This window comes from Scyliorhinus torazame, chromosome 10, assembly GCF_047496885.1.
Source record: "Scyliorhinus torazame isolate Kashiwa2021f chromosome 10, sScyTor2.1, whole genome shotgun sequence".
Lineage (NCBI taxonomy): Eukaryota > Metazoa > Chordata > Chondrichthyes > Carcharhiniformes > Scyliorhinidae > Scyliorhinus > Scyliorhinus torazame.
In genome coordinates this window covers 124,931,479-124,959,270 of record NC_092716.1, presented here as the reverse complement: position 1 = coordinate 124,959,270, position 27,792 = coordinate 124,931,479, and the positions used below count along the sequence as shown (strand labels likewise).

At 48.9% G+C, this 27,792-nt stretch overlaps 1 long non-coding RNA gene across 1 annotated transcript in view; it reads right to left on the bottom strand.

Moving 5' to 3' along the window:
• The window catches only part of LOC140430911 (uncharacterized), a 257,042-nt gene that overhangs the window by 220,311 nt on the left and 8,939 nt on the right, over positions 1-27,792 (bottom strand). Inside the window, exons 2-4 of the long non-coding RNA XR_011949578.1 lie at positions 3,861-4,133; positions 520-683; positions 341-428 (exon numbers count right to left, since the gene is read on the bottom strand). This is a non-coding gene — a long non-coding RNA (uncharacterized lncRNA). The remainder of the gene's footprint in view (positions 1-340; positions 429-519; positions 684-3,860; positions 4,134-27,792) is intronic.

Here is a 27,792-nt window from a genome sequence, read left to right as displayed (position 1 = left end):
AGGAGAATACTGAGATACAGGCTACTGGACTAGAAGGGCTTGAGGTTCATAAGGAGGAGGTGTTAGCAATTCTGGAAAGTGTGAAAATAGATAAGTCCCCTGGGCCGGATGGGATTTATCCTAGGATTCTCTGGGAAGCTAGGGATTGCTGAACCTTTGGCTTTGATCTTTAAGTCATCTTTGTCTACAGGAATAGTGCCAGAAGACTGGAGGATAGCAAATGTTGTCCCCTTGTTCAAGAAGGGGAGTAGAGACAACCCCGGTAACTAGACCAGTGAGCCTTACTTCTGTTGTGGGCAAAGTATTGGAAAGGTTTAGAAGAGATAGGATGTATAATCACCTGGAAAGGAATAATTTGAACACGGTTCAAATGAACGACTCTTTCTGTTCCGTTGTGAGGTCAACTGTGTCTTTTGATTTTCGGTTGCCTTTTAAGAGATCATTTAATGGTTGAGCCACCTGAGTAAATGATTCAATCCAATTTCTGTTAAAGTTACAGAGTCCCAAAAAAGATCTCACCTCTTGGACAGTTGAAGGCTCGTTGGCAGCTTTAATTGCAGCCATTCTGTCCTGAGTAAGTTCTCTTTTGCCTTTGGATGTTTTCTGACCGAAGTAGACAACTTCACCTTGGGAAATTTGTGCTTTGGCGAGGCCGGCGTTGTATCCCTTGTAGCTAAGGTAGTCTAAAATGAAACATAAGTCTCTTTCATGATCTTCCTCATTAATGGAGGCCAACAGAATATCATCTACATACTGGATAATGGTGGAGGGCATATCAGGCAGTTCCCTCAGGTGGTCCTGTAGAGCCATGTGAAAAACAGTAGGGCTGTTGTGAAACCCTTGTGGTAGTCTAGACCATGTATACTGTTGTTGTCTGATGGTGAAAGCAAACCATGGTTGGACTTCCTCAGCTAGTGGTACTGACAAAAGCCATTAGCCATGTCTATAAATGAAAACCATTGAAGGTCTGGTGTTAAGGCATTAAAGATGGTGGATGGATGGGCTACCAAAGGGGCTTTCTGACAATGAATTGGTTGGCCCTTCTATAGTAAATAGTGAGGCCCCATGTGCCATTAGCTTCTTGACTGGCCACACTGGACTGTTTGATGAACTATGAGTTCGCACTAATACTCCTCTGCCTTCCAATTGCTTCACTATAGGTAGTATTCCCTCAATTAAGGAGGGATTAATAGGGTACTGTTTAGTACATGGTGGAGCCGATCCAGTGAAGGATGCTGGTTCCATTTTTAATAGGCCACAGTCATTTTTGCCCTTGGCCCAAATTGTGTGTTGCGCCAGTTGGTTCTTTTTGAGGAGTCTGATGGACCAAGTGACTTTTCCATTATCAAAATTAAGAGAAGAATTTAATTTGCCTATTATATCCATGCCCAGAAGGGCCTGTATTATTGGGCCTACCCAGATTGAGGGTATTAGTTGATGTGGGCCAAATTCAAGCAACATGGGTTCTGTTTGAATGAAGGGTTAATGGATCACGCCCTTCTGCATAGGCTTCAATCACTTGTCTCTTTAAGGGGAACAAGTTTGCATAATGTTGAGGAAGACAGGTTAATTCTGCTCCAGTATCAAAAAGAAAATCAATTTGTTGACCTCCCACTCTCAATGAAGTATATAGTCCATCAGATTTGTTCTCAATTAAAGCATGTAATGCTGTGTGAATGGATTCACTGAGAGTAGGGTCCTCTAATTTGTTGCCGCGTCGAGCAGGGCCCTCGTGTCGTGGGGTTAATTTGTAGAACCTGTCGCCAAAAGCATCATCGTCATCGAGTACGTCTCTATGTGGTGAAATTGGGCGGGGCCTATGTTGGTCCCTGTACTTTTCTTGGTGATACGTGTCTCGGGGCGGTTCCCTGTAGTATGTGTCACAGGGCGGGTCCCTATAGTATGAGTTACGGGGCGGTTCTCGAGGCGGGTCTCGATAGTATGAGTCACTGGGTGAATAGTCATTTCCTTGCCCATTCGCCTGTATTCTGAAACAACATGTTTTTGCCCAATGGCCGTCTTTACCACAAAAATGACATTTTTCCAGTTTTCTGGAATCCTTTATCGGAGCAAGAACAGGGGCCGGGGTTGGTGTTCCTGCGCTAATTGCAGCGACTGCTGCTTGAGGCTGAGTGTTATGGTTTTTAACTTCCAAGCCGTGGTCAAGTTGAATACATCGTTCTAATAATGCCTTGTAAGTAGTACCAACTAGCACCCAGTCAGGAAGGACCATGTTTAAAGCTTTAGGCAGTTCAGGTCTCAAACCAGTGACAAAAGCAGTTTTTAATGGTCCTCAGGTACTCATATCCCAATTCTCCTCTCCTACTTGGAGGTCCATTCCGGAATGCTCCATCCAAACTGTTCTAAATCTTTCCTCATTGTCCTGTAGATCCTCCAAATTCTTTTGAACACAGGATGTTATTTTTCCCCAATCAGTTTTGGTTTGAATTTCAATAGCCAATTTTTAATTGACTGCCACCCCCTTCCAGATTTTATAAATCGTCGCCAAGAGCGAACCGAAACTCCGTCGAGAGTATTTTACTATCGCGGGAACTAACCATCACATACAAAACCTGTACACGGATGGAGCCTGTAAATATTCTGTAAGCGCTGTAGCAGATCCCAGGTGGCTAAACCCCCCTTTTTAGGGTGCAGGAGTTCTTTGGACCATCTATCGATTTTATCGGGGTCTGCCGGATCATGAACCCAATGTTAGGCACAATGAGATCTTGTTATCTCGCCTTCGGTTGTTTCTGTCGCTTCAATCTTAACCCGTTTGGTGTGTAATGGGGCGAGTTGTAATACTCTATTTCTGCCACTCGGTTCGTCTTTTGCGTCACTATCTTCGTCCGAGCTAACTAGTTCCCTTTGTTCAGCACCTCGTATAGTGATAGCAATCTCAAGAGCCTGCGGGAGTTGCTCCGGGACAGTTTTAAATCGGAATTAGCGGGGTGTTTTGGTCGACTTGAGCCGCTAACCTTTCTGTCAGCAATTTGTAATGACCTTTTATGTTGTACATTTCATTCTCTAGAGTACACTTTTCTATAAGTAATTGGGTGTTCTCCGTTTGTAGCCCAGTATTTTGGGAATTCAATTCATCATTTTGTGATATTAATTGCCGATTCGGTATTTTTCCTTTGGAGCTCACCACTTTGCATTAGTAATTGTTGAACTCTGCACTTCACGTCAGCTATTAGGGTTTTAGTTTGGTCTAATTTTTCGAGTTTAGATTTTGATTCGCGCAATTGCCCGATGATTGCCTGGAGTTGATCTTTGGCAGATTTAAGTTCGCAATTGTGGTTTGTGTAGGCAATCTCTTCTTGTCGCTTACGGAGCTGTCCCATTACTGCAAGAGACCATTATTACTCAATCGGGTAGTTTTTCCCCAAACTCTCTTTACATCTTCAATGGACCATTGGCCCTTAGGAATGTTGTATTTTGATTCAATTTTTGTAATTGCCTTGGATAATTCAAAATGCCAATTAATAGTGGATTTAAGATCCCGAACATATCGTCAATCGACTCGTCTGGTGGAGCTCGACCGCCCTTTGAGGTTGTGGGAAGCTCTGCTGCACCCTTGGAAGCAGCAGGGACTTTTGTAAGACTATCGCCCCCCAGAACTCTTCCGAAAAGGTTTCTGATGTGAGCCGCAGACCGATAGGCTCTGTGAGGTCGTAATTCGTACACCTGTAACGCCGTACCATACCCCAAATTACACCGATATAAGACGTCTGAAAATAGGTTTACACCCGCACATCCAATTGTACAGTCTTTTCTTTTAAGATTCTTTTATTGGTAGGGGGACGTTTCGCGAGCCGTCGCAGCTTGAGATTTTTAATGAGGTGAAATTGATTTCTTACCTCAGTCTAGCCGATGTTCGGATCAAAGTCTTCCAGTCTTCCTTCAGGCCTCTCTGTTAACGATTTGTTATCTCTTTTACGGGACGGTCTTTGGTCCGATTTCTCCCTCTGTTCGTCCGACTCGGCCAATTGTGGGTAATTGGCTGGCTGGCTCGCCAACTTCTCCCCCCTTTTGGTGACTACGATAATTGTAGGTAATTGGCTGGCTGGCTCGCCAACTTCTCCCCCCTTTGCCGACTACGCCAATTGTAGGACCTCTGTTTATTCATATACCTGTAACACCGTACCAAACACCAAATAATAGATTCAAGACTGGCTTCATGGGTTAAAAGCAATTTGCCACTTTTATTTTGTCAGCTTCTTGTGTCTATTGGTAAGCTTCAGTTTTCAAGTACAAAATTTAGGAAGTTCCAACTAGTCTTGCAGCAAGCTGATCAGAATGATTGTCTTTCGCAAATACAGATTGTTGAATTCAAAATACAATGACAGCTCGTAATAATTTCTTCAAATCAAGATACACAGTACAAAAGGACTGCGCAGTTTAAAATAGAAAATAGCGATTTTGCAAAGCAAGTAGATAGAATAGGTTTCAGAGGACAGGTTGAATTGATTGGCTTTCCCATCCCAATACCTAAACTTTTAAAGAGTAATCTATTTTTAAAATGTTGTCCTTTTTACAGCTGTGACTGGTTTTAACTACTCTATAATTCATTTAATTCTGCTGAAATGCCTGTCTGTCAAATTAAGAGATAAAAGATTTCTGTAATTTTCCACCCGGAGAAAACTTTTCCAACCAAAGATTCTTACAATGGGGTGACTTGTTGTTGCCATGGACACAGAACTGGATGTTAGCCCAGCTCTCTCACACAGAGTCTTTCTGCCAGTTTGGCCTTGCAAGTCCTCACATGCTGATTATCTGATCAGTCAGCCATTTCTTACTATTATGGTTAATGTACAAGTATAAAATGTTAGTTAATATGATTTCTTTAAATAATTTCCTCCTTTAACCCTTTTTACCTATAATAAAAGATTAGTTTCTATCAGTTCCCCATATCCCTTTAACCCGTTTTTTATCAGAAATATATCATTCTCGTTCTTGATTCCACCACTCTCTGTGGTGTGGATATTGTGGATAGCACAATTGCTTCACAGCTCCAGGGTCCCAGGTTCGATTCCGGCTTGGGTCACTGTCTGTGCGGAGTCTGCACATCCTCCCCGTGTGTGCGTGGGTTTCCTCCGGGTGCTCCGGTTTCCTCCCACAGTCCAAAGATGTGCAGGTTAGGTGGATTGGCCATGATAAATTGCCCTTAGTGTCCAAAATTGCCCTTAGTGTTGGGTGGGGTTACTGGGTTATGGGGACAGGGTGGAGGTGTTGACCTTGGGTAGGGTGCTCTTTCCAAGAGCCGGTGCAGACTCAATGGGCCGAATGGCCTCCTTCGACACTGTAAATTCTATGATCCAACTATGATCTGCGAGAAGTAGTTCTTGCTCATCGGAGTTCTTTTTTTTAAATACACGTTTTATTGAGGCATTTCTTTGGTATTATAATAGCAACAAAATCAACAATATACATGAAAATGAAATGAAATGAAAATCGCTTATTGTCACGAGTAGGCTTCAATGAAGTTACTGTGAAAAGCCCCTAGTCGCCACATTCCGGCGCCTGTTCGGGGAGGCTGGTACGGGAATTGAACCGTGCTGCTGGCCTGCCTTGGTCTGCTTTAAAAGCCAGCGATTTAGCCCAGTGAGCTAAACCAGCCCATAACGAGAAAAATATAAACATAGAGCAAATTCCACCTCCCTCTCCCACAGGTCCTGACATTACTTACCCCCCTAACCTACGCTAGCCTAACCCCCTTCCCCTCCCCCCCCCCTTTCTGCTGACAATCAATTCTCGACGAAGAAGTCGACGAATGGTTGACACCTCCAGGCAAACCCCAACAGAGACCCTCTCATGGCAAACTTAATTTTCTCCAGACAGAGGACGCCAGCCATGTCTGAAAGCCAGGTCTCCGATTTCGAGGGCTTTGAGTCCCTCCATGCCAGCAGTATGCGCCTCCGGACTACCAGGGAAGCAAAGGCCAGAACGTCCGCCTCTTTCTCCCCATGGATTCCCGGGTCCTGCGACACCACAACAATCGCCACCTCCGGACTCATTGCCACCCTCATACTTAATACTGTGGACATGGCGTCAGCAAACCCCTGCCAAAATCCTCTCAGCTTTGGACATGCCCAGAACATATGGACATGGTTTGCTGGCCCCCCCCCGCACACTTCGCACACCTATCCTCCACCCCAAAGAATCCGCTCATCCGGGCCACTGTCATGTTAGCCCGGTGAACAACCTTAAATTGGATCAGGCTGAGCCTGGCACATGTTGCGGTCGCATTGACCCTTCCTAACGCGTCTGCCTAGATGCCCTCCTCTATCTCTCCCCCAGCTCCTCCTCCCACTTTTGCTTCAGCTCCTCGGTCTGCGTCTCCTCCGAACCCATAAGTTCTTTATATATGTCCGAGACGCTCCCCTCTCCTATCCAGCCTCTAGAGACCACCCTATCCTGAATCCCCCTTAGCGGCAGGGGTGGGAAGGTTGGTACCTGCTTCCGCAGAAAGTCCTGTACATGTAAACATCGGAATTCATTTCCCCCCCCCCCCCAATGCAAACTTCTCCTCCAGCGCTCTCATACTCGGGAAGCTTCCTTCTAAGAACATGTCCCCCATCCTCTCAATCCCCGCTTTCCACCAAATTTGGAACCCCCGTCCATCCTCCTCGGGGCAAACCGATGGTTATCGCAGATTGGGGACCACACCATTGCCCCCAGACTCTCAGGGCCACCACCACCACTGGACTGGTGGAGTACCACGCCGGAGGGAACGGCAGGGGTGCCGTTACCAACGCCGGCAAACTAGTGCCCTTACAAGAAGCCACCTCCATGCGCACCCACGCCGGCTCACCCCTCACCAGACACCTCCTCACCATGGCTATATTAGCCGCCCAGTAATAATTGCTGAAAATTGGCAGCGCCAGCCCTCCATCCCCCCCGATTTCACTCAAGCAATGCCTCTCCACCTGCAGGGGCTTGCACCCCCACACAAAGCCCACGATAATCTTATTGATCCGCTTAAAAAAGGACTGCAGGATGTAGATGGGGAGGCATTGGAAGGTGAACAGGAACCTCGGAAGGACCGTCATTTTTACCGACTGCACTCTACCCGCCAGAGACTACAGGAGCGCGTCTCATCTCCGGAAATCCTCCTTCACCTGGTCCACCAACCGGGCCAAGTTCAATTTATGTAGCCTGTCCCAATCCCTCGCCACTTGGATACCCAGGTACCTGAAACTGTCCCCTACCACTCTGAACGGCAGTTCCCCCAGTCGCCTCTCCTGACCTCTCGCCTGAACCACAAACAACTCGCTCTTCCCCATATTGAGCTTATACCCCGAAAACCGGCCGAATGCCCCTAAGATTCCCATAATTTCTTCTGTCCCCACCATTGGGTCTGAGACACACAACAGTAAGTCATCTGCATAATACAGCGAGACTCTGTGCTCCACCCCCCCACCCCGGACCAACCCCTTCCAGCCCCTTGAGGCTCTCAGAGCAATTGCCAGCGGTTCTATCGCCAGCGCAAACAGCAGTGGGGAGAGGGGGCATCCCTGCCTCATACATCGGTGGAGCATGAAATAGTCCGAAGTTTGTCCATACACTAGCAACTGGAGACCGGCACAGCAACCTAACCCAGTCAACAAAGCCGAACCCGAACTGCTCCAGCACCTCCCATAAGTAATCCCACTCGACCTGGTCAAAGGCTTTTTCCGCGTCCATCGCGACCACCACTTCAACTTCCCTACCTTCCGGGGGCATCATGATCAGGTTTAACAGCCTTCTTACATTGGCCACCAGCTGCCTGCCCTTAACGAACCCTGTCTGATCCTCCCTTACAACATAGAACACAGAACGATACAGCGCAGTACAGGCCCTTCGGCCCACGATGTTGCACTGACATGGGAAGTCAAAAAACAAAAGCCATCTAACCTACACTATGCCATTATCATCCATATGCTTATCGAATGAACATTTAAATGCCCTCAATGTTGGCGAGTTCACTACTGTTGCAGGTAGGGCATTCCACGGCCTCACCACTCTTTGCGTAAAGAACCTACCTCTGACCTGTGTCCTATATCTATTACCCCTCAGTTTAAGGCTATGTTTGACTCTATATCCTTTTATTCCCTTGGCTCACCAAATCCATCTACCACGTGTAAATCGATTAATGGAGCTAGCATCAACTCTTAGACTGTTTCATACTGCTACCATTCTTTGCTTGCAACCTTTCCTAGCTTTTCTCCTGAATCGCCTGGCTATGATTTTGAGGTTCTGTCCCCTTTGCCCAGGAAACGTCCGGTACACAGTCCTCAACCCTGGAGGACAGGATTTTGGCCAGAAGTTTGGCATCTATGTTCAGCAAGGAACATTCCCAGACCACCGCTGCTGAGACCGCCCCCATATCGTTTACCTGCAGGTAGTTCAGCATGCACTTCCTCAACCTCTCGCACACCGCATCGTCCGCCAACAGCCCTACATCCAACCTCCACTGCGGGTGCTGCTTGCTATCCATACTGACCTGCAGGTGCATCCAGTGCGGAGCATGGTCCGAGATCGTAATCGCTGAATACCCAGTGTCCACCACCCCCGCCAACAGGGCCCTACCCACAACAAAGAAATCTATCCGGGAGTACACCTGGTGTACGTGGGAGAAATAAAAATTCCTTGGCCCTTGGCTGCCTAAATCTCCATGGATCCACCCCCCCCCCCCAATCTGCTCTATGAACCCTTTCAGCTCCTTTGCCATTGCTGGCACCTTGCCCGTTCTCGAGCATGACCGGTCCAGTATTAAAATCCGTATTAAAATCCCCACCCATAATCAGCCTGTGCGAATCCAGGTCCGGAATCTTGCCTAGCACCCTCTTTATAAAATCCCCATCGTCCCAATTTGGTGCGTATACATTGTCCAGCACTATCTTCATCCCCTGCAGCTTGCCACTAACCATGATATATCGACCTCCCACATCCGAGACTATCCTCTCCACGTCAAATGCCACCCGCTTGTTAATCAGAATCGCAGCCCCTCTTGCCTTTCAATCCAGCCCCGAGTGGAAAACCTGACTAATCCAACCTTTCCTCAACCTGACCTGATGCACTACTTTAAGATGCGTCTCCTGCAGCATTACCACGTACGCCTTCAGTCTCCTCAGGTGCGCAAACACACGTGCCCTCTTTACCGGCCCATTTAGCCCCGGGACATTCCAGGTGACCAGCCTAATTGGGGGGCAAAGTGACCCCCCACCCGCCAGTTAGCCATCCCCTTTCTTGGGCCCGCTTCCAGCCCATGCGCCGCACCTCCTCCGGCCCGCCACACGGCGGCCCCCACCCCGACCCCCATAGTGATCTTCCATCAAAGTCCCTCCCACGTGAGCAGAATCCATCTCCCCCCCCCCCCCCCCCCCCCCCCCCCCACAACACTACTCTAAATCCCAACCAATCTAATGAACTAAGCATATACAACCCCCCCCCCCCCTGCGCTTCCATGAGCTAGCTCACCCAGCTAGCTTGGTAACCCCCATCCCCAGCACCAAGAAGTCTCCCACCTATTGTTCCCTCGCTTCGCTCCCCTCCCCCCGCTCCTGTAAACAAATTACCTCATCCAACAATCCTGAAACAAACACCCACCAACAAGAAAACACAGAAAACAAAAGCACTACCCACCGAAACCCAGATTGGTACGTCTCCATCCCACAAAAGTGCACATCAATAAAAACACACAAGATAAAACACAAGGAACATTGCTAACATCTACCCAGAAAAAGAACCAAAAACAAAACGGAAAATCGACTTCCCCCCCCCCCCTTCTTTTCCCCTAAGCAGAGCTCCAAAAACGACTGACACAAAACAATACAAGAAGGCATAGCCTATTTAACAACAGAAAAAACAAACCCCAGCAAAAACCAAGGGGGAGAAAAGAAAAACAAACAAACCCCACTGAAAAGCAGACAAGTAAAAAGGGCCCAATCTCGGCCAACATATTGTCACCAAGTCCTAAAGTTCTCAAACTCCCACCAGTCCTTTTCATTTGCAAAGTCTAGTGCCTCATCCGGCGACTCAAAGTAGTGATGTTGGTCCTCATGCGTAACCCAAAGACGCGCCGGATACAGCAGACCGAACTTCACCTACTTCTTAAAGAAAATAGCATTGACTTGGTTGCAGCCTGCCCTCTTCCTCGCCACCTCCACACTCAGGTCCTGGTACACCCGCAGGATGCTGTTATCCCACTTGCAACTCTGCGTGCACTTGGCCCACCGAAAAATGCATTCCTTGTCCAGGAACCTGTGGAATCTCACCACCATTGCCCTCTGAGGGTCCCCCGCCCCCCTAGCAAGCGCCCGGTATGCCCTGTCCATCTCCAACGGTCGGGGGAAATGTCCCCTCCCCCAGCAGCTTTTCAAACATACCCGCCGCGTATGCTCCAGCATCTGCTCCCTCCGGGAGCCCGACAATTCTTAGGTTCTGCCGGCGGGACCGGTTCTCAAGGTCCTCCACCTTCTCCAGGAGCCTTTTCTGCTGTTCCTGAAGCATCCCCACCTCCAGCTCCACTGCTGCTTGATGCTCCTCTTGTTCAAGCAGCGCCTTCTCCACCTTCTGAATCGCCCGGTCCTGGGCGTCCAGTCTGCTCTCTAGACGATTAATTGATTCTTTGATCGGGTCCAAGCATTCCCGCTTCTGCCTGGCGAAGCCATTCTGAATGGCCTGCATCACTGGGTCCATTGGTCGCAGCGCTGCCACCCTAGGGGTCCGCCCCTCAGCCATACTGTCTCCCGTTGCAGCTTCAACACAGCTCATTACTAACTTCTTGTTTCTGCCCTTTCGTGCACTTCTGGTCCTTTTCTCCATAAACCGATGTGAGGAACCAGTGCCCAATTGCCTCAGCCTACAAATTTTCCGTTTAAAACCGGAAAAAAGTCCGGGGGAAAGATCCAAATGTCCGACCAGAGCGGGAGCCAAAATGGACAACCTCACACTTATCTACATTAAACTCCATATTTAAATTGAATTTCATTTATTGTCACGTGTACCGAGGTACAGTGAAAAGTATTGTCCAGACAGATCGTTCCATGCATGGAAAACACATAGGGCATGCATAAATGTGCGACTTACTCCTCCAAAGCCCCCACCGGAAGTCTGCCCGTCTGAGTTCGAAATCTACATCTCAACTTACAACTGTGACCTCTCGTTCTAGATTGCCATTCAAAGTGGCACATTAATAATATTTATTGTCACAAATAGGCTTACATTAACATTGCAATTAAGTTACTGTGAAAAGCCCCTAGTCACCACTTTCCAGCGCATGTTCGGGTACACGGAGGGAGAATTTCAGAATGTCCAAATTACCTAACAGCACGTCTTTCGGGACTTGAGAGAGGAAACCGGAGCACCCAGAGGAAACCCACGCTGACACGGGGAGAACGTGCAGACTCCGCACAGACCGTGACCCAAGCAGGGAATTGAATCTGGGACCCTGGCGCTGTGAAGCAACAGTGCTAACTACTGTACTACCATGCTGCCCAATTCCTATTAGTGTTTTAGAACCTTGATCAGATCCCCTCACATCCTTCTAAACTCCAGCGAGTATAAGCCCAAACTATTTCATCTCTCTGCATACGTCAATCCTTTCATCCTCAGAATAAATCTCCTCTTAACTTGCCTCCAATGCCACCACATCCCTCTCAAATAAGGAGACCAAAACTGGACACAATGCCCCAGATGTGGTCTTACCAACATACTATATAATCGCAAAAACATTTCTCTACCGATATACTCCAGCCCTTTTTGCAATAAACACCAACATCCCATTTGCCTTTTTAATTGCATGCTGTACTTGCATACCGACTTTCCGCAATTCATGAACAAAGACACCCAAATCCCTCTGCCCAGACGCATGTTGGATCTCCTTTCCATTGCAATAATAATTTGCCCTTCTATTTCTTTTGCCAAAATGGACAACCTCACACTTATCTACATTAAACTCCATATTTGAATTGAATTTCATTTATTGTCACGTGTACCGAGGTACAGTGAAAAGTATTGTCCAGACAGATCGTTCCATGCATGGAAAACACATAGGGCATGCATAAATACACAATATAAATACATAGACACAGGCATCAGGTGAGCATATGGAGTGTAGTACGACTCAGTAGAGAAGATGTGTGAAGAGATCAGTTCAGCCCATAAGAGAGTCGTTCAGGAGTCTGGTAACAGCAGGTAGAACCTGTCTTTGAACCTGTCAGTGTGTGTTTTCAGACTTTTGTATCTCCTGCCTGATGGAAGAAGTTGAAAGAGTGAATAAGCCGGGTGGGAGGGGTCTTTGATTATGCTGCCCGCTTTCCCTAGGAGGTGTAGACAGAGTCAATGGATAGGAGGCAGGTTCACATGATGGACTGGGCTGTGTTAACGACTCTCTGTAATTTCTTATAGTCTTGGGCTGAGCAGCCAGATAGGATGCTTTCATAGAATTTACAGTGCAGAAGGAGGCCATTTGGCCCATCAAGTCTGCACCGGCCCTTAGAAAGAACACCCTATCTGGACTTCCGGTGACGGCGGGCGGGAGGCAGCTGGAGGGCTCCCACTCGGGAATAGGAATTTCAGAATTTTAACGCCCGGTCCCGGGGGCAACGGAGGCTGAAAAGGCTGTAAGAAGGCACAGGGAAGAGAAATGTCCAAGTTTGGGAGAAAAACTGTGAAAAAGGGGCTTAACGGTAGTCTGCCGCAGAGTGAAAAAGTCAGCGCAGGAACTGTCAGGAAAGCAGAGGCTGGAGCACCAGGGGAGGCCACATCGCTCACAGCAGAAGAAATGACCAAGGTGATGGCTGTGGAACTTGAAAAACAGTTCACAAAACACATGGAAGTGATGAAGAAGGAGATGGAGACGGTATTGAAAGTGCTGGTGGAGGAGGCGATTGCCCCAGTGAGGGCGGCGGTATCAAGCGCAGCGGTGGAGGTGCGGGAGCAAGGTGAGACACTGAAGGAAGTGGAAGAGGCATTATCACAGCACAGTGATCAATTCACCTCAATGGGAAAGGAGTTGCGGAGGGTGATAGAGACCAACAAGGGTCTGCGAGCCAAAATGGAAGACCAGGAAAACAGATCCAGGCGACAGAATCTGAGGATTGTGGGTCTGCCCGAAGGGGTGGAAGGCCTGAGGCCGATGGAGTATTTTGCCACGATGTTGGTGAAGCTATTGGGGGAGGGGGACGATCCCTCCTGATGTGAACTGGATCGGGCTCATCGATCGTGGAGGCCTATACCAAAGGCGAGTGAGCCGCCAAGGGTAGTAACTCTGTGTTTCCGTAGGTATAGCGTGAAGGAGAAAGTCCTGTGCTGGGCAAAGCAGAAACGGATGGTGCAGTGGGCTGGAGCTGGTAAATGCATATACCAGGACTTTACGGTGGAGCTGGCGAGGAGGCGGGCTGCCTTCAGCCGGGTAAAGAAGGCACTGTACATCAGCAAGGTGCAGTGCGGCATAGTGTATCCAGCTACGTTTCCAAGGACTTTTATTTTGGGACGGCGGAAGCAGCGGAGGAGTTTGCGAAGGCAGAAGGATTGTGGCAGAATTGAGAAATGGTCGTGTACTGATGTAGCCTCATGTAACTTTATTTTGTCACTGTGTGTTGGTGTATGTACTAAATGAGTCGACGCTGTATATATTTGGACAAGGGAAGAGATGGGACTTTCATTTGCAATGATGGTTCTTTGGGGCTTGGATGCGGGGGTTGTGTGCTGAAGGGGATTTCTTGGGATTTCTGTGGAGGGGGCCTGCACATCTTTGAACAGTGGGAAGAAACCGGAGCACCCGGAGGGTACCCACGCAGACACAGGGAGAACGTGCAGACTCCACACAGTGACCCAAGCCGGTAATCGAACCTGGGACCCTGGAGCTGTGAAGCAACTGTGCTAACCACTGTGCTACCATGGTTATTCTATGGCGAATTTCTAAATATTGGTAAAAATTAATGTGGACATTCTGAATTTCCTTAGTTTCCTGAGAAAGTATAGACACTGTTGTGCTTTCTTGGTGGTAGTGTCGACGTGGGTGGAACAGGACAGATTGTTGGTAATGTGCACATCTAGGAATTTGAAGCTGTCAAACGTCACCACCTCGGCCCCGTATGATACATTGCTTCCTGAATTCAATCGAAGAGCCGGGATTGAACCTGGGACCTCGGCACCGTGAGACTGCAGTGCTACCACTGCGCACCGTGCTGCCCTTTACCTCAATAATATTGTCTGGAGTTTGTATTCTTTTCATTTATCATAAGAGTTTAAAATGAGAAAATTTTCTCTCCACCCATCTCATCTTTATGAGGAGAGATAGAGAAGGCGGGAAGCCGGAAAGACAAGAGGAGGGAGAAAGGGGTAGGATGGAGGATGTGAACAAAAGTACAGAGTTCAGAATGGAAAGAGTGAAGTCGGAGGGCACAAGTGGCTAGCACTGTGGCTTCACAGCGCCAGGGTCCCAGGTTAGATTCCCCGCTGGGACACTGTCTGTGCGGAGTCTGTACGTTCTCCCCATGTCTGCGTGGGTTTCCTCTGGATGCTCCAGTTTCCTCCCACAGTCCAAAGACGTGCAGGTTAGGTGGATTCGCCATGAGAAACCAACCTTAGTGACCAAAAAGGTTAGGAGGGATTATTGGGTTACGGGGATAGGGTGGAAGTGATGGCTTAACTGGGTCGGTGCAGACTTGATGGGCCGAATGGTCTCCTTCTGCACTGGATGTTCTAAATGATTCCAGAGTCATTTAACTGACAGCAGCAGAGGTCATTGGAGTTTTATGAAATAGCTGCTTCCCCAAGGTGCTGGGAGTGATTGATCTTAAAAAATATATATATTTATTAAAGTTTTGAAACACAATTTTTCTCCCTTACAAACAATAACCCCCCACCCATAACAAAATAACGAGAAATCGCAGAGCAAGATATATACATGGCAAAATAATACGTTTACATATTACACTGGCTCTCTCCCGTACGTGCCAGTTTTCCCAACCCTTCATGTTATCTCTTGCTCATCCACCCTCCCAGGCAGTCCCCCAGTCCCCCCCTGCCCAGGACGCCCCCCCCCCCCAGGTTTGCTGCTGCTGCTGACCGACCTTCCTCTAACGCTCCGCGAGGTAGTCCAGGAACGGTTGCCACCGCCTGTAGAACCCCTGCGCAGACCCTCTCAAGGCAAACTTAATCCTCTCCAGCTTTATGAACCCAGCCATGTTGTTTATCCAGGCCTCCACGCTGGGGGGCTTCGCCTCCTTCCACATTAGCAAGATCCTTCGCCGGGCTACTAGGGACGCAAAGGCCAGAATGCCGGCCTCTTTCGCCTCCTGCACTCCCTACTCGTCCACTACTCCAAATATTGCTAGCCCCCAGCTTGACTTGACCCGGACTTTCACCACCTGAGATATTGCTCCCACCACTCCTCTCCAGAACCCCTCCAGTGCCGGGCATGACCAAAACATATGGACATGGTTCGCCGAGCTCCCTGAGCACCTTCCACATCTGTCCTCTACCCCAAAGAACCTGCTCAACCTCGCCCCTGTCAAGTGAGCTCTGTGAACCACCTTAAATTGTATCAGGCTGAGCCTGGCAAACGAGGAGGAGGAATTAACCCTACCTAGGGCATCAGCCCACAGACCTTCCTCGATCTCCCCCCCCAGCTCCTCCTCCCATTTACCCTTCAACTCTTCTACCAGCACTTCCCCCTCTTCTTTCATCTCCTGGTGTATTGCCGACACCTTGCCCTCCCCGACCCATACACCCGAGATCACCCTGTCTTGAATTTCTTGTGCCGGGAGCAACGGGAATTCCCTGACCCGTCGCCTCACAAAAGCCCTCACCTGCATACATCTAAAGGCATTCCCCGGGGGTAACTCAAACTTCTCCTCCAGTGCCCCTTGGCTCACAAACGTCCCGTCAATGAACAGGTCCCCCATTCTTCTAATCCCCGCCCGATGCTGGCTCTGGAACCCCCCGCCCATCTTCCCCGGGACAAACCAGTGGTTACCCCTGATCGGGGACCACACCGATGCTCCCATTGCACCCCTGTGCCGTCTCCACTGGCCCCAGATCCTTAGCGTTGCCGCCACCACCGGGCTCGTGGTATACTTTGACGGCGAGTGCGGCAGTGGTGCCGTCACCACGCCCCCAGGCTCGTTCCTTTACAGGACGCCATCTCCATCCTCTTCCATGCCGCCCCCTCTCCCTCCATAACCCACTTGCGGATCATCGCCACATTTGCTGCCCAGTAGTAGCTCCCTAGGTTTGGCAGCGCCAACCCTCCTCGGTCCCTACTGCGTTCCAGGAACCCACTCCTTACCCTCGGGGTCTTATTCGCCCACACAAACCCCATAATACTCCTACCTACTCTCTTAAAAAAGGCCTTGGTGATCATGATGGGAAGGCACTGAAACACAAACAGAAACCTCGAAAGGACCACCATTTTGACCGACTGCACTCTACCCGCCAGCGAGAGCGGTAACATGTCCCATCTTTTGACGTCCTCCTCCATTTGCTCCACCAACCTCGTCAGATTCAGTTTATGTAGGGCCCCCCAACTCCCGGCTATCTGGATCCCAGATACCGAAAAAAAAAACCCGCCCTCCTCAGCGGTAGGTCCCCTATCCCTCTTTCTTGGTCCCCTGCCTGTAATACAAAGAGCTCACTCTTCCCTACATTGAGCTTATAGACCGAAAACTCCCCAAACTCCCTTAGAGTCTGCATGACCTCCACCATCCCCTCCATTGGATCCGCCACGTACAGCAGAAGGTCATCCGCATATAGCGACACCCGATGCTGTTCTCCCCCTTGGACCACCTCCCTCCATTTATTAGACTCCCTCAATGACGTGGCCAATGGTTCGATCGCCAATCCAAACAACAGGGGGGACAGGGGGGCACCCCTGCCTCGTCCCTCGGTACAGTCTAAAGTACTCCGACCTCCGCCGGTTCGTCACTACACTCGCCACCGGGGCTCTGTAAAGGAGCTTAACCCAACTGATAAACCCTCCCCCGAACCCAAACCTACGCAGCACCTCCCAAAGGTACTCCCACTCTACTCGGTCAAAGGCCTTCTCCGCGTCCAAAGCTGCCACTATCTCCGCCTCCCCCTCCTCCGATGGCATCATCATCACGTTTAAGAGCCGCCGCACGTTAGTGTTTAATTGCCTGCCCTTTACGAATCCCGTCTGGTCCTCGTGGATCACCCCCGGGACACAGTCCTCGATCCTCATGGCCAGCACTTTTGCCAGCAACTTAGCATCCACATTGAGGAGCGAGATCGGCCTGGACGATCCACATTGCAGTGGGTCCTTGTCCCGCTTTAGGATCAAAGAAATTGTCGCTTCCGACATTGTCGGGGGCAGGGTCCCCTCCTCTCTTGCCTCATTAAAGGTCCTCACTAGTAGCGGGGCCAACAGGTCTACGTACTTCCTGTAGAACTCCACCGGGAACCCGTCCGGTCCCGGGGCCTTCCCCGCCTGCATACTCCCCAAACCCCTGCTCAGCTCCTCCAACCCAATTGGTGCCCCCAAACCAGCTACCTCTTGCTCCTCCACCCTCGGGAATCTCAGTTGGTCTAGGAATCGTCTCATCCCCTCTTCCCCCGCTGGGGGCTGGGATCTGTACAGCTCTTCAGAGAAGGCCTTAAATACCTCGTTTATTTTCGTCGCACTCCGAACCGTGTCTCCCCTTCCATCCTTGACTCCCCCTATTTCCCTCGCTGCAATCCTCTTATGGAGCTGGTGTGCCAGCATCCGACTGGCCTTTTCCCCATACTCGTAGGTCGCCCCCTGTGACGAATGTGATATAAAATAATTGTTTTGGAGATATTAGTTACTGTCATGTAGAGATAGGCCAGTCTCATTTTGGTGAGTTCACAGACAAAGGATTTCAGAACGCATGGCAACGCAAGGAGGAGGTGTGACCAGCTACGGAGGGGAAAAGGATGCTGGGTAATAGGGGGCCAGAGGAAGGGATTGGAAGTGAGCCAATTAGGATGTATGGCCAGGTCAGGAGGGGTATAGGATGACCTATGGGAATCGAGTATGTGAAACTTGATGCCATTTGATTGTATCAGTAGAGACGTCTTTGTTCTACAGACTCACTCGATTCCGGGAGTGCAGAAGACAGGATGTGTCCTGTACTACTGTGAGTTGAGACAGACTTGCAAGTCAAATAAAATAACTAATGCAATACCTGCAAATCCATCTCGACTTTTATTGAGGCCAGACTGACGGGTAAAAAAACTTTTGATTTGTCATTTGGTGCCCGAAACCCGGGATTTCTCAAGACGGTTCTGACCAACCGCGAAATCAGAATTAGACTGATTATGAACAGGGAGAGTGGGAAAAGGGGGCCCACAATGTATAGCTGGAAAATGACCGCGCATTGCTTTTTCCCCTCTTCCTATCGTCTGATTAGTCTGGTCACTCGCGGTTGGTACAGAAAGATCGTCTCGACGAAATCAAAGGTCAGTCTGGGCTTTAGAAATTTAATTGATGGGATTTCATATTGTTGATTCGGCTTGGGTTAGGTTAAGGGTTGATGCAACATCGAAACAAAGGTGGTTCAATTCCATGTGTGAGTTCTGATTCGGCTTGGGTTAGGTTATGGGTTGATGCAACATCTAAACAAAGATGGTTCAATTCCATGTGCGAGTTCTGATTCGGCTTGGGTTAGGTTTTGGGTTGATGCAACATCTAAAACAGATGATTCAATTCCATATGTGAGTGTTTTAAAGGACTGATGGGACTTCAGGAGGAGGGTTCAGTTCAATGAGTGTTTTTAAATCTGAAGATGATTCAATTCCATGTGTGAGTGTTTTAAACCTATAGTTGATTAAGCTAAAATTGTACCCTTGGACTGTAGTGGCGAAAAACGCAGTTCTGAGGACTAGTTGAGATTATGGGGAATTGCTTGGATAAATTTCAAAACAAAGAACATCCATAGAACTGGATGCTGCATGTTAGTTAAAGCAGAAGTCTCTCAAAGGGTTAACAGCAGCAGCCAAAGTTAAAGACTACAGACAGTGCTTCCCCCACAGGCCTTGAGATAACAGCAGCAGCCTGTGGTGTAATCGGATACCTTTCCTTTGAGTCAGTGAACTCCAGAAAAGTTATGTTTTGAATTAATTAAAGGAAACCAGTGGGTTTCTCCACCTCTTTGATAAAAGTTATTATTTTCGAAAGCAATTGATTGAAATTGCCAGAATCTTAAGTTTTACTTACTTGAAATAATGTTTATCACATTTTATTTGTGAATTAATAGAAACTGAAAAAAACTCACTGACACCATTTTAAAAAGTGTAAATCTGGAGATGACAGTTGACTTTGCTCCAGTATACATCACCACAGCTAACTGCTCCCTCATTGATAGCAGCAATTAATTAAATAAAGAATTAATTAAGTTGTAAATGTTCATAGAATCATAGAAGTTTACAGCATGGAAACAGGCCCTTCGGCCCAACCAGTCCATGCCGCCCAGTTTTTACCATTAAGCTAGTCCCAGTTGCCCGCACTTGGCCCATAACCCTCTATACCCATCTTACCCATGTAACTATCTAAATGCTTTTTAAAAGACACAATTGTACCCGCCTCTACTACTACCTCTGGCAGCACATTCCAGGCACTCACTACCCTCTGAGTGAAGAAATTGCCCCTCTGGGCCCTTCTGAATCTCTCCCCTCTCACCTTAAACCTATGCCCTCTAGTTTTAGACTCCCCTACCTTTGGGAAAAGATGTTGACTATCTACCTTATCTATGCCCCTCATTATTTTATAGACCTCGATAAGATCACCCCTAAGCCTCCTACGCTCCAGGGAAAAAAGTCCCAGTCTATCCAGCCTCTCCTTATAACTCAAACCATCAAGTCCCGGTAACATCCTAGTAAATCTTTTCTGCACTCTTTCTAGTTTAATAATATCCTTTCTATAATAGGGTGACCAGAACTGCACACAGTATTCCAAGTGTGGCCGTACCAACGTCTTGTACAACTTCAACAAGACGTCCCAACTCCTGTATTCAATGTTCTGACCAATGAAACCAAGCATGCCGAATGCCTTCTTCACCACCCTGTCCACCTGCGACTCCACCTTCAAGGAGCTATGAACCTGTACTCCTAGATCTCTTTGTTCTATAGCTCTCCCCAACGCCATACTGAGTAGGTCCTGGCCTGATTCGATCTGCCAAAATGCATCACCTCACATTTATCTAAATTAAACTCCATCTGCCATTCGTCGGCCCACTGGCCTAATTGATCAAGATCCCGTTGCAATCCTAGATAACCTTCTTCACTATCCACTGTGCCACCAATCTTGGTGTCATCTGCAAACTTACTAACCATGCCTCCTAAATTCTCATCCAAATCATTAATATAAATCACAAATAACAGTGGACCCAGCACCGATCCCTGAGGCACACCACTGGTCACAGGCCTCCAGTTTGAAAAACAACCCTCTACAACCACCCTCTGTCTTCTGTCGTCCAGCCAATTTTGAATCCAATTGGCAACCTCACCCTGGATCCCGTGAGCTTTAACCTTCTGCAACAACCTACCATGCGGTACCTTGTCAAAGGCTTTGCTAAAGTCCATGTAGACGTCTACTGCACTGCCCTCATCTACCTTCTTGGTCACCCCCTCAAAAAACTCAATCAAATTTGTGAGACATGATTTTCCACGCACAAAGCCATGCTGACTGCCCCGAATCAGTCCTTGCCTCTCTAAATGCTTGTAGATCCTGTCTCTCAGAATACCTTCTAGAAACTTACCTACTACAGACGTTAGGCTCACCGGTCTGTAGTTCCCAGGCTTTTCCCTGCTGCCCTTCTTAAACAAGGGCACAACATTCGCCACTCTCCAATCTTCAGGCACCTCACCTGTGGCTGCCGATGATTCAAATATCTCTGTTAGGGGACCCGCAATTGCCTCCCTAGCCTCCCTCAACATCCTGGGATACATTTCATCAGGTCCCGGGGATTTATCTACCTTGATGCGCTTTAAGACTTCCAGCACCTCCTCCTCTGTAATATGCACATTTCTCAAGACATCACTATTTATTTCCCTTAGTTTCCTAACATCCATGCCTTTCTCCACCGTGAATACCGATGAGAAATATTCATTCAGGATCTCACCCAACTCTTGTGGCTCTGCACATAGATGTCCTTGTTGATCATTAAGAGGCCCTACTCTGTCCCTAGCTACTCTTTTTCCCTTTATGTATCTGTAGAAGCTCTTTGGATTCTCCTTTGCATTATTTGCCAAAGCAATTTCGTGTCCCCTTTTTGCCCTCCTGATTTCCCTCTTAACTCTATTTCGAAATACAACTTGTTATACAAGTTTGTGTTAAGCAAATCGTAAATTTAGTTCTGAGTTGAGATCAGAGCTAAGCTTGCAAGTTGCTGTAATTCAATTTGAATTTTCAAACATTTTAAGTTTTAAAAGAACTTTTTTAATAATTTTGCCAAGGAGCAAAAATTGCCATTGGTTATAAATAAGCAAATAATATATATATACTAAAAAAAAAAGAAAGAGCCAAAGTGTGAAAGCTAAAGAGTTAATTAGATTATGGAGACAATATTGTCAACATGAGAGGGATAAGATCATGTTATTAAGTTGGCAAGAAAATGCCCTTAAAATGGGGATTCCAATTAGTGAAGAAAAAAAACCAATGGGCTACGTAGTTCAATGGCTGGCCTTGCATTGACAGAGGCAGAAGATGAAGATTAAGACAATTTGACCAGGTCGGCTAGGATTTCGACTGCACCTGTAGCATTGTCTGCACTAATTCCAGAACCACCTCATGCCAGTCACTCCAGCCCTTTTGGTTGATAGCGTGGGTCCTAATTTACCATCTTCACGACCTAAGAGGGAAGAGGAGCTCTGTTCCACAAGCCCAGTTAGCTCTAGGACCCGATCTCGGACAGCGAGAGAAGGGCCTGATCCTAATCAGAAACAATCAAGCATACCACCTAAATCCCTTCAGACCAAGGGGAAACAGCAAACTTCGAGAACAAAGGGGGAGGAAAGGGATGGTTCTGAAGAGAAAGAGCTCCCTCTAGTGACAGGGAGGGACGCCAAAGTCTTGGAAGAACCAGAGGAAATAGCTAGAGTGCCTCCTGGTGAGACTCGGAGACAGTTGCCGATTAGGAAGATACCAAACCTTGACGCAGTGACCGCCGGGGCCCAGCCCACGAGAGACACCCATGGATGATGGCTATTATGGCTACAATCACAGATAGAAAAAAATCTCCTGCTGCTTTCGTGGATTCCCTGAGAACTACCATCTCAATTTATCAAGCTGATTCTAGGGACCTCTGGGCCCTAGTCCAGCAGGTTTTAACCCCAGCAGAGTACCGCAATCATCTTAATCACTTGAATTATGCTAGTCACGCCGCACTTCAGCAAGCCCATGAGTTGGACGACGATAGACGGACACAAATCCTGAATGCGTTGAATAGCACATTTCAAAAGCCCATAAATATTTCTGCTATCTTAGACCTCAAGCCTAAAAAGATTGAAGAGCCAGAGGAATTTCTGGAACGTTTTAATGAAATCTACCGTGGGCAGTCAGGCGACTTGCCATATTAAAATGGTCAGAATTCCCCTCAATATTGTGCTATGTTAATGCATTGCCTACCACCTTCCGTGGCTACTGCTGTGAAATGTAATAACATGAATTGGACAGAGAACGGCCCTTCCCAGATGGCAAGGGCAGTCAGATTTTATTGGAAGGAGGGTGTAGGCCAGGAAGGAGGCTCAGTTACAAAGGTTAAGACTGAGTATGTAATGAAAAAGGATGATCTGAGACCCCAACAAGCGGCAGAAACGGTAGCTTACCAGCTGGAACCCCAATATTGTGACTTTGGGTGGGTGGATCAGCGAGGGGGAGGATATCAAACCCACCCAAAGGGACCCTCAGCTCCTTTTTATGGCCCACCGTATGCACCAACAGCTTTACAACCACCACCCCCTCTGAGGAGCCATTGGTCTACTGGGAGAAGAGGACGGGGCAGAGATAGAGGGAACAATTCATGTTTTAATTGCGGCCGTGCAGATCACTGGCAACAGGAATGCCCCTTTAAAAGACAGGCAGCAGAAGGAGACTACCCGACCCAAAGGAGGGGGTACCCACCAAGGGGAGGACAGATGAGATACACGGACTTCTCCCAGGCAAACCCTTTCCTAACACAGGATTGACTAGCTAATTTAGTCATAAGGACTCTCCAATCGGACAGGGAACCTATTATCTCTCTGCAGATAGGAGATCAACATCACTCATTTGTAATCGACACTGGAGCAGCCATGTCTTCTGTGCAATCAGAACTTCGCCTACCACTATCCGACCACACCCAGCATTTGTCGGGGTTCCAAGGACAGGTGTGTGAGTATCCTATTTCTGAAGCTGTGACAGTCACTTACGAGACTAAGTCTGCAGATCATCAGTTTGTAGTGACTACTGGATTGGACTGTAACTTGTTGGCCCGAGATTTACTGTGTATCTTCCAGCTACAGCTAGAGTGCGGAGACAAAGGTGTAACGGTTCAATCATGGAGGATGAGACAACAGTGCTATATTTCTATCACCCCCCAGTGGTGGACGTTAGACATTGAACATTCACTGCATCACGTTACCCTGGCCTATGACAGAACTGGACAAAACAGGGAGTTGGAGGACAAATACCGGCCATTAATTGGGACCGAATGGCCAGTCAAAGTTACAGCCACAGTCACGGGAAAAGAAGGTACAGCCGATTTTGTTACAATACCACCACATTTATGGCAACAGTCAGCTTCAGTAAGCCCTCATATTACACGTCAGGTCCACGACCAGTACCATGCCAGGGATCTGGGACCTATGGTAAGGAGGGCAGTGGATCATTCAGATCCAACAGAGTACGCACTTCAAGTCACGCCAGACGGCACTGCCATAAAATATTTTGCGGTCCCTGAAACGATTAACACTCGACTGCAGCCCCGTCTATGGACAAATTAATCCGAGAGCTGTTGCAACAGGGTATTTTGGTCCCTTGCCAATCAGAATGTAACACCCCCATACTTGCTGTGCCTAAACCAGCCAAGCCAGACCAGTACTGATTAGTACAGGATTTATGTTCAATCAATGCCATCGCACAGCCGTTACATGCTCTCACTCTCCAACAGGATATTACGGTGTATAGCTCCCACTCGGTCATCGCACTACTGAGGCAACTGCAGACTCAGCATCTTACCGCAGCTCGTCAGAATAGGTATGAGAAAAACCTTTTGAACAATCCACGTCTGACATTTAAACACTGTACCACTATCAATCCAGTCTGTTTTCTTAGTGGTCCCTCTGTCCATGAAGACGCACCTGGCCACGACTGTTTAGCCTTGATTCAGGAAACTACCACAATAAGGGACGATTTGAGCGGTATTTCGTCAGAACAACCGGACATGATTATGTGTGGTCAAATATCCCACTGGGGATTAGTTAATGACCTACTACAGGCCCTCCTTATGCCCACGCAGATTTCCGTCATTAAATGCGCTGCCCACACAAACGGTAAGACCCCAGTCGACGTTGGTAATGAACAAGCAGATTGTGCAGTGCGGACAGCCGCGCAAATTCAGCAAGTGATGGTGCCTAAAATGTTAAGTCAGACTAAACGTTCTGCAATAAATAGGTCTGCCTCTGACAAGCCAATGCCAACCATCCAAGATGTCATAAGGTTACAGGAGGACGCTCCTGAGAGCGATAAACGAGTCGATTTCGGCGGCGTGAGAGCAGCTGGTTAGTCAGTTTCAGCGGGAGCATTGCGGAAGGAGGGTGCTGGGAGGTAAGTCAACCTTTAAAAGCACTTCTCTTTGCAGGGGCAGGCCAGTCGATTTCGGCGGCGTGAGAGCAGCTGGTGAGTCAGTTTCAGCGGGAGCATTGCGGAAGGAGGGTGCTGGGAGGTAAGTCAACCTTTAAAAGCACTTCTCTTTGCAGGGGCAGGCCAGTCGATTTCGGCGGCGTGAGAGCAGCTGGTTAGTCAGTTTCAGCGGGAGCATTGCGGAAGGAGGGTGCTGGGAGGTAAGTCAACCTTTAAAAGCACTTCTCTTTGCAGGGGCAGGCCAGTCGATTTCGGCGGCGTGAGAGCAGCTGGTGAGTCAGTTTCAGCGGGAGCATTGCGGAAGGAGGGTGCTGGGAGGTAAGTCAACCTTTAAAAGCACTTCTCTTTGCAGGGGCAGGCCAGTCGATTTCGGCGGCGTGAGAGCAGCTGGTGAGTCAGTTTCAGCGGGAGCATTGCGGAAGGAGGGTGCTGGGAGGTAAGTCAACCTTTAAAAGCACTTCTCTTTGCAGGGGCAGGCCAGTCGATTTCGGCGGCGTGAGAGCAGCTGGTTAGTCAGTTTCAGCGGGAGCATTGCGGAAGGAGGGTGCTGGGAGGTAAGTCAACCTTTAAAAGCACTTCTCTTTGCAGGGGCAGGCCAGTCGATTTCGGCGGCGTGAGAGCAGCTGGTGAGTCAGTTTCAGCGGGAGCATTGCGGAAGGAGGGTGCTGGGAGGTAAGTCAACCTTTAAAAGCACTTCTCTTTGCAGGGGCAGGCCAGTCGATTTCGGCGGCGTGAGAGCAGCTGGTTAGTCAGTTTCAGCGGGAGCATTGCGGAAGGAGGGTGCTGGGAGGTAAGTCAACCTTTAAAAGCACTTCTCTTTGCAGGGGCAGGCCAGTCGATTTCGGCGGCGTGAGAGCAGCTGGTGAGTCAGTTTCAGCGGGAGCATTGCGGAAGGAGGGTGCTGGGAGGTAAGTCAACCTTTAAAAGCACTTCTCTTTGCAGGGGCAGGCCAGTCGATTTCGGCGGCGTGAGAGCAGCTGGTTAGTCAGTTTCAGCGGGAGCATTGCGGAAGGAGGGTGCTGGGAGGTAAGTCAACCTTTAAAAGCACTTCTCTTTGCAGGGGCAGGCCAGTCGATTTCGGCGGCGTGAGAGCAGCTGGTGAGTCAGTTTCAGCGGGAGCATTGCGGAAGGAGGGTGCTGGGAGGTAAGTCAACCTTTAAAAGCACTTCTCTTTGCAGGGGCAGGCCAGTCGATTTCGGCGGCGTGAGAGCAGCTGGTGAGTCAGTTTCAGCGGGAGCATTGCGGAAGGAGGGTGCTGGGAGGCAAGTCAACCTTTAAAAGCACTTCTCTTTGCAGGGGCAGGCCAGTCGATTTCGGCGGCGTGAGAGCAGCTGGTTAGTCAGTTTCAGCGGGAGCATTGCGGAAGGAGGGTGCTGGGAGGTAAGTCAACCTTTAAAAGCACTTCTCTTTGCAGGGGCAGGCCAGTCGATTTCGGCGGCGTGAGAGCAGCTGGTGAGTCAGTTTCAGCGGGAGCATTGCGGAAGGAGGGTGCTGGGAGGTAAGTCAACCTTTAAAAGCACTTCTCTTTGCAGGGGCAGGCCAGTCGATTTCGGCGGCGTGAGAGCAGCTGGTTAGTCAGTTTCAGCGGGAGCATTGCGGAAGGAGGGTGCTGGGAGGTAAGTCAACCTTTAAAAGCACTTCTCTTTGCAGGCGCAGGCCAGTCGATTTCGGCGGCGTGAGAGCAGCTGGTGAGTCAGTTTCAGCGGGAGCATTGCGGAAGGAGGTTGCTGGGAGGTAAGTCAACCTTTAAAAGCACTTCTCTTTGCAGGGGCAGGCCAGTCGATTTCGGCGGCGTGAGAGCAGCTGGTTAGTCAGTTTCAGCGGGAGCATTGCGGAAGGAGGGTGCTGGGAGGTAAGTCAACCTTTAAAAGCACTTCTCTTTGCAGGGGCAGGCCAGTCGATTTCGGCGGCGTGAGAGCAGCTGGTGAGTCAGTTTCAGCGGGAGCATTGCGGAAGGAGGGTGCTGGGAGGTAAGTCAACCTTTAAAAGCACTTCTCTTTGCAGGGGCAGGCCAGTCGATTTCGGCGGCGTGAGAGCAGCTGGTTAGTCAGTTTCAGCGGGAGCATTGCGGAAGGAGGGTGCTGGGAGGTAAGTCAACCTTTAAAAGCACTTCTCTTTGCAGGGGCAGGCCAGTCGATTTCGGCGGCGTGAGAGCAGCTGGTGAGTCAGTTTCAGCGGGAGCATTGCGGAAGGAGGGTGCTGGGAGGTAAGTCAACCTTTAAAAGCACTTCTCTTTGCAGGGGCAGGCCAGTCGATTTCGGCGGCGTGAGAGCAGCTGGTGAGTCAGTTTCAGCGGGAGCATTGCGGAAGGAGGGTGCTGGGAGGTAAGTCAACCTTTAAAAGCACTTCTCTTTGCAGGGGTAGGCCAGTCGATTTCGGCGGCGTGAGAGCAGCTGGTTAGTCAGTTTCAGCGGGAGCATTGCGGAAGGAGGGTGCTGGGAGGTAAGTCAACCTTTAAAAGCACTTCTCTTTGCAGGAGCAGGCCAGTCGATTTCGGCGGCGTGAGAGCAGCTGGTGAGTCAGTTTCAGCGGGAGCATTGCGGAAGGAGGGTGCTAGGAGGTAAGTCAACCTTTAAAAGCACTTCTCTTTGCAGGGGCAGGCCAGTCGATTTCGGCGGCGTGAGAGCAGCTGGTTAGTCAGTTTCAGCGGGAGCATTGCGGAAGGAGGGTGCTGGGAGGTAAGTCAACCTTTAAAAGCACTTCTCTTTGCAGGGGCAGGCCAGTCGATTTCGGCGGCGTGAGAACAGCTGGTGAGTGGTGAGTCAGTTTCAGCAGGAGCTGAGACTTTTTCTCTTTTCTTTAAATTAGTTTTTTAGGCGGGATCAGGAAGTCGACCCGCGGACGTCTGGGAAGACCCTCACCAATAAATTCTGGTGGAGAGGAAACCCGAGACACAACACGTGTAGTGTCTCCCACCCGCCCTCCTCCTCTAACCTAATAATAAAACCCATTGGTCTGAGGTAAGTACCATATTTTTATTA